Below are 16583 nucleotides of genomic sequence, written 5' to 3'. Positions count from 1 at the left end.
AATTGTACTTCATCAACATCTATAAAAATATAAATACTTCGATATAATATCGAAGAAATGGGAATCCAAGATGAGACGACTGAAAACATTCTTGATGAAATAGAAGATGATTTAAAGAAATTATTAAGAAATGCAGGAACGTTATCCACATGGACCTAGAAGTACATTACATTACTCATTACAAACCGAAATCATTGATTTGTTTAAAGAGCTACGATTAAAATTGTCTATAATGTTTTATCATTTTGGAGTAACAGAAACAATAGATGATGTACGTTTCAAAATAAGAAGACGCAGTTCTGGAAATTCCACCTACGCAAGTAATCGTGAAACAATTATTTCCTGGACCAAAATTTATTTTATCTAGATATAAATACTAATTAACTCCAGGTGCAATTGATACTACATTACTTTTTCGTTTGAACAATAATAAAAATATACAAATGATAAATACTAATAAAGTTCACTAATAAATGAAACGATACATTACTAATTTAATATTCATTCTCGATAAATGTGAAACACAATCGATACATTTTTAAAAGTATTCGAAAATTATACATAACACAACCGAATATGGAATTGTTTCAGAACCGATACACATAGAGCGAATATAAAACTGTTTCGAAACCGACATAATAACAGTTCTAAAAAACCAGAACCGAAACCGATATATCCGTAACAGTTACAGCATCATTTCGGTTCTTATAATTGTTCCACGAACTAAAATCGACATCGTAACTGTTTTCAACCCTTGGTTCAAACATAGAAGACACAAACTCTAAAGACGATAAGATAATAGGAGCTCGTTCGAAGATTTGTAGGGTAAGGAAAAATTAAAATTATATTTAATTGTAAGACTGTCACTATCTACGCCAATGTGTTGATCTCGTCGTTCAGTATTACTTTATCTCACTCTATCACGATATATTCTTAGTCACGTAATAGACGTGTAAATACAACCGATTCAACCGTATCAACTAATCAAATTGCCTAGCCAACAAGTTATCTCTGCACAGTACATCTATAATACTATAGGCGCAAAAAAAAGTTGTCTCTGTTCTTTCAAGCTGAAACGACACAGAGGAAAGGAGAATCGTTCATTCGTATCAGTCGTGATACAACGACAATGCCATCGTGCAACACACTGTTACCATTGGCTAAATTGGGCAAATGCAGAAGTCCACCGCTTGACGAGGAACGCGAACGAAACAAAACACGACAAAGTGAGAAGCAAAACGTACCTGAGATGCGTTCGTTGAATTACACTTTGTGTATTTTGTATCGTTCATGTTCCTCGTCACGCTGTGGACTTTTACAAGTGTCCAACTTAGTCAATGGTGACAATGTATCTGCGTAAGGGTGCAGCAGTCGCGTTACGACTAATGTGAATGGACAATTCCCCTTTTCTCTGTGACATTTTAACTTGTAAGATAGCAGTCAACTTCTCGCGCGTGAATAATGCATGCCACTTATTCTATTTTAAGAAAGTACTACACGGAGCGGTAAATCGGTATCGAAAATTCTGAATAGTAACAGACGAGAATATGTTTCGCGTACTTCAGAATATGTTTGAAAATGTATCAGTGATCAAGGTCTAGTGAAATTAATTCTAACTTACGGTATGTTAACTGACAGTGAACAGGATATATTAGATTAATATACAGACATATCAAATTAATATACAGACGTATTAAATTAAAATGTAGATATATTCAAAAATGACTTGTGAAGTTTTGTTAAGAAAAGGGGTTTGCAAATTGATTATCTGGACAAAAAATGTGATTTCTAAAATATCAAACAAAAATTATAGCCATATTTTTTGAAGAGAATAATATATCGGTGCTGCAATGTCCTCTATTATTGTGCAGATTTAAATTCCACGGGGCATCACTTAAAGGGCAATATTTTTATGAACAATAGAAAGAACAAAGAAATTTGTGTTAATCACAATTGTGTTACTATCCAAATAATATGAAACAATCTCTACAAATGATTAAAAAATTAATTTGTAGTTTGCCAAATTAACGAAACCTTTATAAATGCAAAAAATTATAATACACGCTATTGAGTTAGATAAAAAGTACACTAAGTCTTCGTATTACAGAATTAATTTTCTCTGTGTTTTCCCGCATGCGTCAAATTGTACAAGTACGATGCACCTTTGATCTACAATCTTCGTTTAAAAAATTAATGATCGTTAAATACATCTGTATGCACTTTATGAGAAGAGAAGTTGATAATGGACAGTTATTTTAGGTGCAAACAGTACGTACAAAATCTGTATAAGGGCATAAGTGGGAGTGCAATCGCGTATCTACGAATCTGCAGAACTTGAGGACTTACTGCATCTGTAAATTAAGGAAATGTAAATCGTCAACATACTTTTTAATGCCGTTATAATAAGGAAAAATGACGTGCATTTTGTATATTCGTTATTATTTAGATATTTGAATTACACTAGTTGTATCCTGTAAATATTTCCATTATATCACTAGATAAATATATACATTAACGTCTCATATGCCGGTAACTTACTTTTTGAGGCAATTGTAAATGATTCTGTATGGAGCAACATATGGCATAGGGATGCCCGATTAAATAGAAATAAGTTGGCAGAAAAAGAAAAAGACAAAGGTGAAGGGAGTAAAGAAATAGGAGAAATGAAAACGGGGAAAATGGAGGAAATAAACCTGAGAAACATTCTTCCTTTTCATTTCGCAAACTTTATAATAAGCATAACAAGCGAGAGCGACATTGACAACGATAGTGCAAAGCGAGCAGTGGCACAATACCTAAGAAGGAAAGCACGAATGACTAATGAAAACTGTTACAGTTAAGTTAAGGGGAAAAATTATCTTCAAACTGAATTTTTGATGCGTAATTCGAAAAGAAGTAATAGATTTAACAATATTATTATTATTACATTACTTTTAATATTATTTCACGAATACGATAACAATCTTTATTTGCAAAGGTTGAATAAAACCTACTTTGTTCCTGCAAACAAAGTACTGTGATTTTAAATATTTTCTGTTAAATTCGAATCTTTTTCAGAGAACAAGTTCGACCGTATTTCGTACAAATTCAAAATTTGTATTTTAATTATATCCTAATCATAAATTTTGGAATAGAATTTTGAAATGAAGAATTTTCTGATGCAGGATTGTAATAACATATGAAGGCCCTGGAATTCCTCTACAAAATATACTTGGACGAATTGTGCATTTCTTTCAAATATCTCATTTTTCAGATATAAACAAATTTCGTTTTTTTAATTCTCAATCACAAAATTACCTCCTATCTTTATTGACATAAAATGAAAGGGTTCGTATGTTCCAATGATCAACATGTTAAATATATTTTAAATACTTACAGACAAATTTCCAATCACAGTTTCTATTTCAATTGAATTTTCAATTTCAACTTAGTTCGAATAATTCGAATAAATTAGGGAATAGGATTAATTTGCCGTAAGCGATTACCGGAAAGGCATTATTTTGAAGTTATATATATTTGTAGACATATGTGAGTCATCGACTCCTAGCCTAACTTTTTTTGGACCTTTAGGAAATGAAGGGGGAAGGGGCCAACGGACAGATTTAGTTCGATGTCTCGAAAGCTATAACTTTTGACTTAAAAAAGATATAGCCTTGATTCTTGCAGTCAAAAAATCAAACATTCGAGAAAAGTGTACTATGTACTTTGTATTTTTTTACTTTTTTAACCTAATTTTTACACATTTTTTAATTTTCGTGCCGATGGACAGTTTAGAAAACATTTTACACAAAAAAAAGTAATTTCAATTTGTAAGGAAAAAAACTCATTACAGGAAGTTTATTTTATGCTCTATAAATGAGATGTGCCACATTTTGGGAGAATTTTTTGTTTTTGAGTTATGAGATAAAATTCGATCGAAAATTCAAACGACGACAACATATTTTTGCTAAATAAATGTCTTGGGCATGATATCTACGATTATATTTTATTTATAAAATACATTTTTTTCATAATTAACAACCGAATGCAACTGTGTATGTGCATGTCTTTTTATTTGTTCATATTTACCTTATTTATCGACATTTTCTTCAACTAAATCCTTAGACATTGGTCGGAAATGTGTAAAATGTTCATTCAAAGATTCAGATGGAATGGAAGATTTATTCAAATAACGTCCAAAATTTGAATATTATATAATAACTTATATGTTATTAAGGTTGTTAAAAAAGTTATATTACGAATTCGATCCGCCCTGAACATTACAACTACGAAAATTGTTGAAAAGATTTACGATTTCATTAGCAAATAAAGTGATTTCTTGATTTTATATTTATTGCTGAAGATTTCGTACTATTTCCCTGTCGATACATTCTTCATTAGTGTGGCATTTACAATATACTGATCGTTTGAAGATAATTGTACGATGCAAAAATTTGTGTTTATATCTCTTTGTTAAAAAAACAGAGATTCTGTACATTTACTCTTTTACAATCAAAAATGCATTACGAATGACTTGTAGATGCATTTTTTGTAAATAGTCTTATTATATTCGATGGTCACTCATCAGATCACTAATGACACAAATCGCTAAATCATTTTTTAAACCAACATCATTTGTATTATTCACAGTTACAAATAAAGCTTGAAAAAAAAAAAATTTTCTGCACAATATTTTATTATTTTTTATTTTTATGTGTATCTTTGTTCTTTTAGCAAGAGAAACACCACACATTTTACAATTATTGGAGCTGATTTTTAATCATTTCTACACTATGGACACTGCTTAACACAACTACTAATATTACTATACGTAAATATACTACTATTTTACACTAACATTATGTTACTATACTACTATTCTTGTATCTTTTATTTATACGCTACTTTAAATATTCGGAAATGAAGCTGGTTCACTGATTTCAACTTACAAGAAATGCTTACTCGAACTACTTTTGTGCAAGGTTTCAAATTTTTTTGAATTTGAGTAAGTTTCGGTTTTTGCTCCCGTTTATATTACTAAATTTAAACAATTTCACAGTTTGCTTATTACTGCAATATCGATTTGTATTATTACATTCCTTTTGTTCTGTATTTATTTGCAATGTTTTCATAAATAGAGATAAAATTAATAGTTCTTAAGATCATTTCAGTAATTTAATAATTATTTCAAATGTTGACCGTGTTGCTGCATACACAGCTCTGCTAGTTGTATTAAATTGTTATGTACTCCTTATAGTAAATTGTACATATGCATATTTTTCAAATCGAATCAAAGTTTCAAGAACAGACAATGACTGTGCATACAACTGGGATTTAATTTCTTAACGTTCTCGTTTTTTTAGACTCAATTTTTCTACCAAAAATGATCCAATTTTGTTATTATCGTATTTGTTACGTTTCAAACGTAATAATCTGCAAATTGGAACACTAAGTGTATATGCTCGGACAGATAAAGGTGAGCCGAGAACGTTAAAAGGAACATTATCCGGGGAAAATTCTGATATATAGAAAAGGGCATTAAAAAACGAATATTAATCACTTTTTAAAAATAAAACACAGATACTGACTAAATGACCGGAAGAAAAACTCTTGAAAGCTTGCAATGGGTCTTCGAAATTAAAAGAGACCCGGAGAGAAGTATAAAAATCCATAAAACAAGACTGATAGCGAAAAAGTTTACCCAAGAGTATGGAGTAAATTATAACGAAATCTTTTTGCCAGTTATATATAGCATATAGCTTGAGAATAATATTCGTCAAGATAGAATTACAAATTCATAATTGAAACGTGAATTTGAGTAGAATAGTTTAAGAATCTTATGCGATATTAATGGTGGAACATTTTAGGCAGTACCTTTTTCGATGGGAACGTTTCATGGTCGTTCAAATGGATCTATTAAAAATGTCATTATATAAACTTTAAAATGTAACAATCATACTTTTCTTATTATTAAATAATAATTTTGTTCCAATTATATCATCACTTTGACAACGTGTTATAATTTTGAAAACATTCGCCTGCATGAATCCGGAAAAAACTCGAAATAGAAAAATTCGAGAATGTATGGTTATCTGTTAGTAAATTATAGTTAAGAACTCGCTTTAGTAGAATCGGTAAAAAATGATGATGCCACTATGTTCGATGTCATTTAATTTCAGTTGATCATTGCTATTGGATTTTGTTACAGAGTAGAAAATATATATCTAATAAGTGTATTTTTATAAATACACAACAGTATTTACCAACCAAATTAATATGGTTTGTTCATCTACTGGTAAAGGAAGGATTAGATATCGTAATATTTCATTACAGTGGATTTTCTGTGTCCTTGAAAAAATATAAAGATTTTTAAATATAAAAAAGGTTTTAGTTAGGTTCCCAGTACGTCTCAGAAAAATTTATATTTTGTAAAATGCTGAAATTTCAATATCCAGAAATTTAAGTTTTACACGAAAAATACAGCAGGTTTTTGTTTCACTGTATCCATGATATTTAATGCCTCCGATCATTCATAAAATACTAATCACGGTTCTTAAATTATTAGGACCATCAAAATGAATTAGTGCTTACACAATATTACCAATTGATTCATTAAGCGAGGAGATTTTAAGCTTTTCCATAATAATTTTTATGAAAGTCGTCCCGTAATAATACCAGTGAAGATGTTTTGTATTGTTTATTAATTTGTATTTTCTAAATTTTAATTTATAGACTACTATATATTAAATAAAGTTTGTTTATCAAATACGATTGATCCAAACCATTCATTCGTTCACCGAAAAATTTATTCACCCCCTTACGTTCGTGGAAAATGTCCCCAATATTATATCATTGTAATTAAAAATGAAAGCAACGAGACATTCTTACTAAAATCTATCTTTGCCTACAGAATGTGTCGAAACCGCTATTTTTTTATAGCGATGTACGTTAACAACGTTTGTTTACTGTATTTAAAAATTAAATTATTAATAGTGCTTATTAATAGTGACTTTGATAGTGCTCGTATTGAACTATTTTCATATTACACGGTCGCATAAAATGCAAAACGATGTCGTAATAAGCAATAGGGTTTTACTTTAACAGAATATTTTTTAATAGATCGGTAAAATTTATAAGAAATTGAAGAAACAATAGAATGATCGACACAAAAATACATTTTTACAATTTCCGAGAATAATATCCATAGACACGCACTAAAATTCAGCCAATTGTTTGCAAAAATACTTTAATATTAATCTTTGATTACACATTACGTATTTGATCATTTTTGTTAAAACAAGGAAATTCTTCCAATACAACATCCAACGAACAAATGATCAAAACTTCAAAATAATGACGCAGGCATGTTGATATGGCTACCACTAATGCAGTAATATTTTACATAATTTTCATTACATTTTTATGTAAGTGTTGTCAATAAATTGGCGAGATTTTCCCGATGAAAATGAATCCAAATATCACCTGATTCGAAGATACGTGTACTTGTGTGATTCAAAAGTACAAGTTTTTACACGTAATTGAAATAAATGCAAAGTCATTTTTGTTCACTCATTTTCATTGGAAAAACCTCAACAATAGATCGATAGCACTATTATCGAGGTGTAACGAAAATTAAAAATGTTAAGTTTCCGTAGAAATAAAATTCATCGAGGGACATAATAATGAATGCTCTCGAGAGTTAACTTTTGTCAGAACACTTGCCGCCCACTTCAGTTAACGAGTCTCTCGAGCTTGGCAGAAACATAAATAATAATGGGAATGACTTACGGCTGTGAATCCGGCGATAAAAACCTGCTTTGAAATAGGAAATTACTGTATTTACCTCTTCCTTATCTAAATTTATACCCTAATGTATATAATTAAATCTTCTCTTCTGTAATATATTGGCAATATTTACTGCTTTGTGGCCACAAGTAAGAACTTATACTTTAGTTAAGCTTGTCAATAGTAACATTTACGATCGACACATTTATTTGTAAAATAATTTCTTTAACTATTTCTTTATTCTTATACAAAGTGGAGCATTTAAAACAGATTTTAATACTCACTTGATTAACTTGCCTACCTTTGGCAACAAGAAAAATGCATCAGATCGATCTTGCTTTCTTTCAAGGGGTATAATAGGTTGCTCAATAAGATTCTTACAGTGGAAGAACATTGGTCTAGTCTTGTCTTCTATCAAACGTATTTATAATAGGTTGCTCAATAAATTGTGTCGTTCGATAAGAAATGAAACTATTAGATTTGTCGTTTTATTTTTCTAAAAATGGTACTATGATGATGATGCTACTGTTTGATGAACATGTGTGAAGTTTTACGTAAATCTGTCGACTCGTTCGTATATTTACAGTTGTTCAAACGTTGAAGTGTCATAGTATCTTTTTACAATGTAAAAAACGACAAAACTTATTGAACAACCTAGTATAATCCGATGTGAAGAGTTTTTTTCGTAAACAGAGATATAGGAGATGCGAAGGTTAACTTCAGTCTTTCCTTTTTTTAGTCTCTAATGGAACGTTTTAACATCGTTCAAGGTCACTGAAGATAAAACACAATAAAAGATAAATTACTTCGAGGAACCGACCCAGCACTTCTGTGATTTATTTCTTTACGTGCAAATTGCTAATACGAGAATCAAAAATGTAATCCTTGAACGTCGATGGATGCTCTAACCAAAGTGATTCGATATGAACAATAATACACATTGTCCATATCGTCAAATCTAACACGATTAAGACGTCGTTCCCATTACGAAACCCTGTTCCATCCTATTCTAAATTAAGAAACCAATTTCGACGTTGGTGTTTTATTTTCCAATTAACATTTTAAACATTCTCATTTCTGGCACGCCTTACTTTGATTAATTGATTTATTAATCATTTCGAGATGCACCGTGTTCCTATGGATGTGTCACGAACGTCTCATACAAATATAAATGTGAATCATTGGAATCCGCTTGAGAATACTCAACGGTTGAAACTTCAACTCCTGCATAATTACACAGAGACGGAAAATATTTAACAGATGGCTATTACCTTATAGACGGACCTGTATCAAAGTCTGTAGTACGTATTGTGTAACGTTCTTAGCGAGGATGACGTGTTTGATGAATAAAATTAAACGAAGTACATTTTTTTTACGATTTTTACTTTACAATGATAATCTGACCGAGCAAAAAAGTCGCAGTGATAATGTTTCCTAATATACCGCAGTCTTTATGCAATAATATTTATTCAATGAATAAAAATATAATACTAAGTTAATAGGAATATAAATATAACATAAAATAGATTTAACAAATGAATGTAGGTGGTTTAAACATTTAATCCGAAATGCGTGTTCGTAAAATGTTAGTGCGGATCGAGAGTGACCTGTCAACAAGCTTACACGACCAGACATCCGAGAGTTAAAGGGATTCCTCCCGCTTATCAGCTATTAATACATAATAAGACGAAGTTGCACGCGTATCTGAATGTCAACCGTTATTACAATATATTTAATAATTTTTTTACAACGATTTCTCTTTGATGTCGCCATACTAATGACGTTTTTAATGTCAGTATAAAAATAACAATTACCGCTGGTAGTACAAACACGTACAATGAAGTATGAACTACAACAGACTCGTGATATATCGAAAATATAAAACCCATTGGTTTTGATCAGTCAGTTACGTTCTATACATTTAATAGATTGTTATACTCAGTCTAATCTACTTGTATGCAAAATTTATAATATTAATAAATCTGATCATCATACGGTCTTTTTCTTAATAAATGAAATAGTTATTGGATGGATAATCGTTAAATTATAATGGAATAATTGAAAGTAAAACTACTACATGAATCTGACGTTACGTCTCAAGCAGAAACGTTGCAGGTGATTATTGATTTTCCTACGAGCTGAAGCTTGTATAAGAGAATGCACTGAAGTGTTGATACGTATTCGTGGACTTTCACTCCGAAGGGCGCAAGTAAACCTCCAAAATGAATTGTCGTTTATTTACCATAAAGTTTACCAACACTTTTTTGACGATTTTGCTAACTACAATATGCATCCAAAGTTTGGATAAATATACATACGTCCAGAAATCACATTCAATCTACTATTTTATAGTTTTATTTAATAGATACAATATTATTCTATGTAACATAATATCGAAAGAATATTATATACTTGAAAGACTCAAATATTAAAAAACAAAAAATGTCTGCCATTGTTATTCCCTTCCGATAAGCTTTCATTTATAAGACCAAATATATAATTAAGCAACAATCTAAATTCACTCGTGTGATTAATTTCGTTTTATTAATACTCTTAGCGTTTTTAAATACCAATGTCAAATTAAAAATACTTCACGAGTATATGAACATTCTCAAGCTGCCGGTATAACAATTTTAATTGTTTATTTAAAATACAAGTGTATATTGTACCTCGCCAAAATAATTGTTTAATAAATTATTAAATATGATAAAGTAAGAATGTGAAGGGTACAAATTTTATTTATTCCTTTAGTTGCAATACGTAATACTCAATAAATATACATATATGTATTTAATAAAGTTCAGAATGAATATGCACTATTGTTCTGTTTTTCGTTTATTGTACTACCGAGCCAATAAAATACAAAACCCCAAGAACTTTACGATTGCTTCGAACGGATATATATGGTCTTTAAAAAAAGTGTATTAAAACGATTACAAAATTATAGGATTAATTTTTCTAAGTTAAGAATGTCAGTATATATCATCAAGTGATTACAAGAAACTAGTATAATTTCTCGACTGAAAATAAATACGTAACAAAGTACACTAATCTGTGAAGTTGCATAACTTATCGACACAACTAGCCTCGAAATAATCTTTCCTGACATTTGTTCTAATTCGTTAAAGAGAACTCTTAGGCCGCTATTAAACAAGCGTGGAAAAGACGAACATTCGTATTTCTTTTTTTTTCCCAACTAAGAGAAAAACGTCGTGTCCCTTAGTTCTATGAGAACTTCTTAAATTCTTAAAGATTCATATTGCCCACGTTACACGTGGTACTGCTATATAAAATAAGACGTACCATAACCTCTACATTGTTCCGTCTTTTCTTTGTATCATGTTTATTGTTTTAAAAATGGAATTTATTGTACAAGTGATTTGTGTATAAAGTACTTCCACATTATACAAACAATAAAATTATATCGGATAGAAAGTATTATATTGTAAAGAATAAAAGGTTTGGACGAATACTTAGAGACAAGAAAAGTGGAAAAGATCAGAAAATAAACCAAAGATTCTAGCTGACGTAATTATTGCCATTTGCTTATCAAGCTATCCAATTTATAAAATCCTATTTATTTATTTGTATATTCTAAATAATTTTAAATACTCGAGTCTATTTTTATAAATCGATTACTTTTAACGAATATATTCAATCAACTTTACGTAGAGAAAATATTAACAAATTTTACATCTCAGAGTATAAATATTTGTTAGAGTTAACTTGTCTTTAAGCTTGTTACACACAAATTATTAAGTTATTATGTTATGCTTTTCGAATCTGTGAAATGTCGAACCTGTATCGAATAAACAGTGTACGCTTTCCGATTTAAAAAACAGAATAATACAAAAATAAGCGAAAGGTTAAATACTGACACTTTTAAAGATGGCGTCCCATTGCAAAGCGGCATAGTTTTAAACAGAACCAAAACTAATTGCTATTTGCTCAATAACCAGAACCCATAGATTTATGTGAATCTGTAGACCAAACCAATTGTTAGAAAACTTTTTTAACAAACTTGGGGAACACTAAGTTTGAAGAATCATCGTCCAAGTATATTTTACGATAAAGTGAGACTTGAAAAAATTATATGATAATTTCGTCGATGATGCAGAATAAAGAAATACGACGAATAACGTGCATTATGCAATTCATTGATAAATTGCATCAATTTCAAAGTAAGTACTTACCATTCAACACACTATGTATTTAGTTCTACACCTCTGACGTCAGAGGATTCACCGGGCACATTTCTTAGACATCCTCTAAGTTCTTGAAGTTTAACAATTAATTGTTTACAAATACACTACCCAGTACACCGGTTAATCATTCGCGCCTATCAGGCAACAAAGGAATTTTTTTTTTATCGACAAAAAACATAGGTGAAGCTTGAAGCGAAACACACGACGAAATTGTTACGGCGCCATATCGCATAACTGTCAGAAGCAGACTGCGCGCGCAACATGCGTATTGCATCGAAAGAGGGAAATTCGAACGACAATAATTGTAGCGTGGAAATAGATACCAAATGTACTAAATAAATGTCAACGTTAAACAAGCTGCGTATTAGTTAAATTTCGTCCAAATGTCAATAACCCATAAATATATATAATATATAAATGTATCCTTCCCCTTGAGGGCAGTATTCTCTTTACGTTAACATTTACAATCAACGAATGTACTAAAACACTATAAATGTTATCAGTTTGAAATATTGTGGATACTTCTAAATATATCTTTACAAACACTTAGTATACTATTGTATGTGTATTAAAAGGGAATTCCATTTTGTTAGATAAATTTTCAGAATCTTAAACAGGAGTAAATAACCATCTTTTCTCAGATGTTTGTGACATAGTGGAGCTTTATACTTCAGTGTTCTCTTTCCTTCATATTTTTCCTAAATAATCAGTGTATTCTTTAGTGAAAAGTGATAGCAATATTCGTTGTTCTTTTTGTAGAAGTCCTAGAAATGTATAGGGAATAAAATTTGACACACAACTCGGTGATCTCTAAAACCTGAATTAGATATGCACATTGTTCGCACTGCGTTTCTACTACGCATAAATAAACGTGCGTTTATTCTACGTTGCAATACAGTCCATTTAATACGCGAATGTAGATTGTACATTGCATAACTGATCATTTTTCCGTATCGATTGATTTTTCATTACGGCTATGCTGTCCCCATTTAGTCAACGCTCTCATATAATGAAACAAGTAAGGAGCAATGAGCTGGCATTCTTTTGTTACATTACGTTTCTTGCTTTCGAACGCACTGAATACGTCTAATGCGTACACGTTGGCAATACACGTTTGTACAGTGTTTGTTCAATTGTTAAACATGATACGTATTCGGACGAGAAAATAGTGACCGACACGTTTGTCGTACTGCGTGCCACGCGTTGCGTTTTTCTCGACTGAATGTACGTACATTTGTATATATGCAAACATACCTCGTTTAAAGGCACTTCGCAAATACAGTGTTTTTAAATTATATTTTCAGTGTTTGCCACTTGTTCTTAAGGTTCCACTATCTTCTTCGATCTTGTTACCATAATTATTTTTTCTAAAATGTTTATTCGTCAGTCATCTTACATAAAAGACTAAAATATTTTAAAGTAAGCTGTACAGTACTATACTGTTTTTTTTTTTATTTATTATTTTTACTTTTTTTATTGGTTTTTAGGCCTAGTACTATTGTATATTTAATAAATGACAGTGTAAGTATCTTTTTAAACTTTTACACTGCAACAAAATACCGAAGTTCAAATTTAACAATTCGCTATTTTTTACGGTTTGACTGTATTGTGGTGGAACTATTAACTTTTCAAAATTATGTTCCACAGAATTTTTACATTTTATAGTACTAGTTATTCCAAAATATCTTAATATATCCATAATATTGTTATCTTTTCAAGGTGTCTATTAGCATTGCAAAAACTGAAATAAAAATAAAATTACAAAATTTACTAGACCACAAAGCGTCCTGTTTTCGAAAACTTTTATCAGGTAAAATAAAGGAACACACTACTGAAAATCCAGTCATGATTATAAAGTGTGCAATTCCAAAAATTATTATCCACTGTCCGATCAAATTTACTTATTTTATCTATTTATTTCTAATAAATTCTGCAAATGTAAATTAGTACAAAATTATCCAACGAATGAGGATTCAGAACGGTTTTGCAATATTTCAATAAAAACGTGCAAAATTTTTGAGCGAAAATACCCAAAAAGAGTACCTGCTTACCTTGTTATTGAAATATGGATTAATATCGAATATTATACTATTGGATCAACACCTTTGTATTTCTTAACAAGATGCTACGAATGAATTAACACTCGGACGACAATATTTCAGATTAGCATAATAACTACAAACTCGAAATTATCATTTACTATAATTCTCCAAAATTTGTAACACATACTTTGAATAAATTATTGAGAGAATACTCGTGTCGTAGATGCACGCGACGTTGGCCATTTTCTCTATTTTTGAACTTCGTCGATATGGCTGCATATAACGCATTGGTTCTGTGGCATATAAAAAGTCCAACTTGAACTAACGATAGATCAATGAATGCAAAAAGAAAGAAATTTTTTGAAAATTTAGATCAAGAGCCAATATCAGAAAACATTGATAAGAAAGCAAGCGAATTTGAAAATAATAGTATACTTTTGCTTAAAGAAGTGGTAAGTTCATTTGAATCTACAGGGTGTAAAATAGTAAAACCAACAAATTTAATGGATCGAAAAAGAAAATGTCATATGTGTACCGAAAATAACAATAAGTATAAGTTCAGTGTTAATAATTGACACAATCATATATGCAGTGTACGTACAAAATCACAGATATTTTGCACGCGTTGTGCAGAATAGTAATAAACAATGTTTGGATACACACACACATTTGTTTCATTTATTATTCTTATTATTATTCGTATTATATTTTGTAAAAGTAATCAATTATACATAATCTTATGTGAGTTTACATTTGGGATTTATATCCATTTTTTAACAAAAGGTTTATTGACTCCTGGTAATATTCTAGTAAAATTCTCTTGAGTAACTTGTACCTTAGTTATTACAGGCCTCAGGTGCGAAATTACAGGGTCAGAATTAATTAATGAATTATGAGAATATTCTTATTGTCAAGTCTTGACATTTTCCTCGAACGTAATTCTCTATACGATCAGAAAAGTTTATGATTTGCTTCTTGAGCATCTTCAGTTGATTGTCCTAAGGTGGTATTTCATTTGTTATAATATCTAATCCACGAATCAAAAGTTTGTGAACTATTACTAAAATGTATTATCAACTATAGATACATATATATACATATATATATATATATATATATCTTCGTTATTCCTTTGGTTTAAGCTTCTTCTTTTGTAATTGATTGTTAATCCCAATGATATTATTTGAAGTATTCCTGTAAACCGTTTAATCAATTTTACGCTTATCCTTGTTATCGAAGTTAATCATTCTGGGGATTAAAAGAATTTCTTGGACAACTTCATTTGTTATCTGTGGTTTTGCGATTACTAGCCTCCTTTTGCTTTTCAGTTTATTCATCATTTATTTTGTCCGAACAGTTGTTTATGAAGTGAGGACCCAGTAGTCGAACATTTAAAATCAAGTTTATAATGCAATTTGATTGATACTCAGATAGCGGACCATCGGGCGACTACGCAAGCGGAGGTGCTGGGTCAATTAGGACCCCAATGTAAACTCACATAAGATTATGTACAATTGATTACTTATACAAAATATAATACGAATACTAATAAGAATAATGAATGAAACAATTGTGTGTGTGTGTATACATTCAATTCGTTTACAAAACGTTTGCAAAAACATTGTTTATTGTTATTCGACACAACGCGTGCAAAATATTTGTGATTTTGTACGTACACTGTATAGATGAATTATTAACACTTAACTTATACTTATTGTTATTTTCGGTACACATATAACATTTTCTTATTCGAACCATTAAATTTGTTGGTTTTACTATATTACGTCCTATAGATTCCAATGAACTTACCACTTCTTTAAGCAAAAGTATACTATTATTTTCAAATTCGCTTGCTTTCTTATCAATGTTTTTTGATATTGGCTGTTGATCTAAATTTTCAACAAATTTCTTTCTTTTTGCATGCATTGATCTATCATTAGACCAAGTTGGATTTTTTATATGCCACAGAACCAATGCGTTACATGCAGCCATATCGACGAAGTTTGAAAAAAGAGAAAATGACCAACGTCGCGTACATTTAAGACACGAGTATTCTACATTTTATATAGAAATTGTATAAAAAAAAACAATTTATTCAAAATATCTGCTACAAATTTTGAAGAATTATAATGAATGATAATTTCGGGTTTGTAATTATTATCCTAATCTGAAATGTCGTGTTCTCGGTATAACCTTGAAAGCAATACGAAGAAGCGAGCGTATTACGTCTAGAGTGGGGTTCGAACAGATCCGGGTGTCGTCGTCGAGTGTTGAAGGATCATCTTCGATTATTTTTCTTAAACAATAATATAAATACAAAACCATTTTTATAAATATACAAAGAAATATTTAATATGAATAATCTTTAAGAAATATTTGATTTATTTTATTTCTTCAGTAGTTATTTATACCAATGTTTAAAAATACTACGTATTCGCTCCGCTGTGCGGTAAAGTGAAACGAAACCCGCCGTATTAGCGAGATATTCTTGTATCGTTTAGCAACTTGTGTGACTAAACAAGAGTATACAGACAGTCTTCGGACGACAAAAGTGCATCGCGTGACACAACGT

General features: G+C 30.4%; 1 protein-coding gene across 5 annotated transcripts in view; it reads right to left on the bottom strand.

The window, feature by feature from the left end:
- Positions 1-16583, bottom strand: part of Milt (trafficking kinesin-binding protein milt) — an 87245-nt gene that overhangs the window by 45956 nt on the left and 24706 nt on the right. For 3 of the 5 annotated variants that reach the window (XM_076306571.1, XM_076306569.1, XM_076306570.1), the window contains exon 1: positions 11958-12197. The exons of the other annotated variants lie outside the window; for them this stretch is intronic. The gene's annotated coding sequence lies outside the window, so the exon portion shown is untranslated. Of the gene's footprint in view, positions 1-11957; positions 12198-16583 lie in introns of those variants that run through there. 5 annotated transcript variants of the gene reach the window in all.

Source organism: Ptiloglossa arizonensis, chromosome 3 (assembly GCF_051014685.1).
Source record: "Ptiloglossa arizonensis isolate GNS036 chromosome 3, iyPtiAriz1_principal, whole genome shotgun sequence".
Taxonomy (NCBI): Eukaryota; Metazoa; Arthropoda; class Insecta; order Hymenoptera; family Colletidae; genus Ptiloglossa; species Ptiloglossa arizonensis.
Note: the sequence above shows the minus strand (reverse complement) of the source record. Positions and strands in the feature narration are given on the sequence as shown.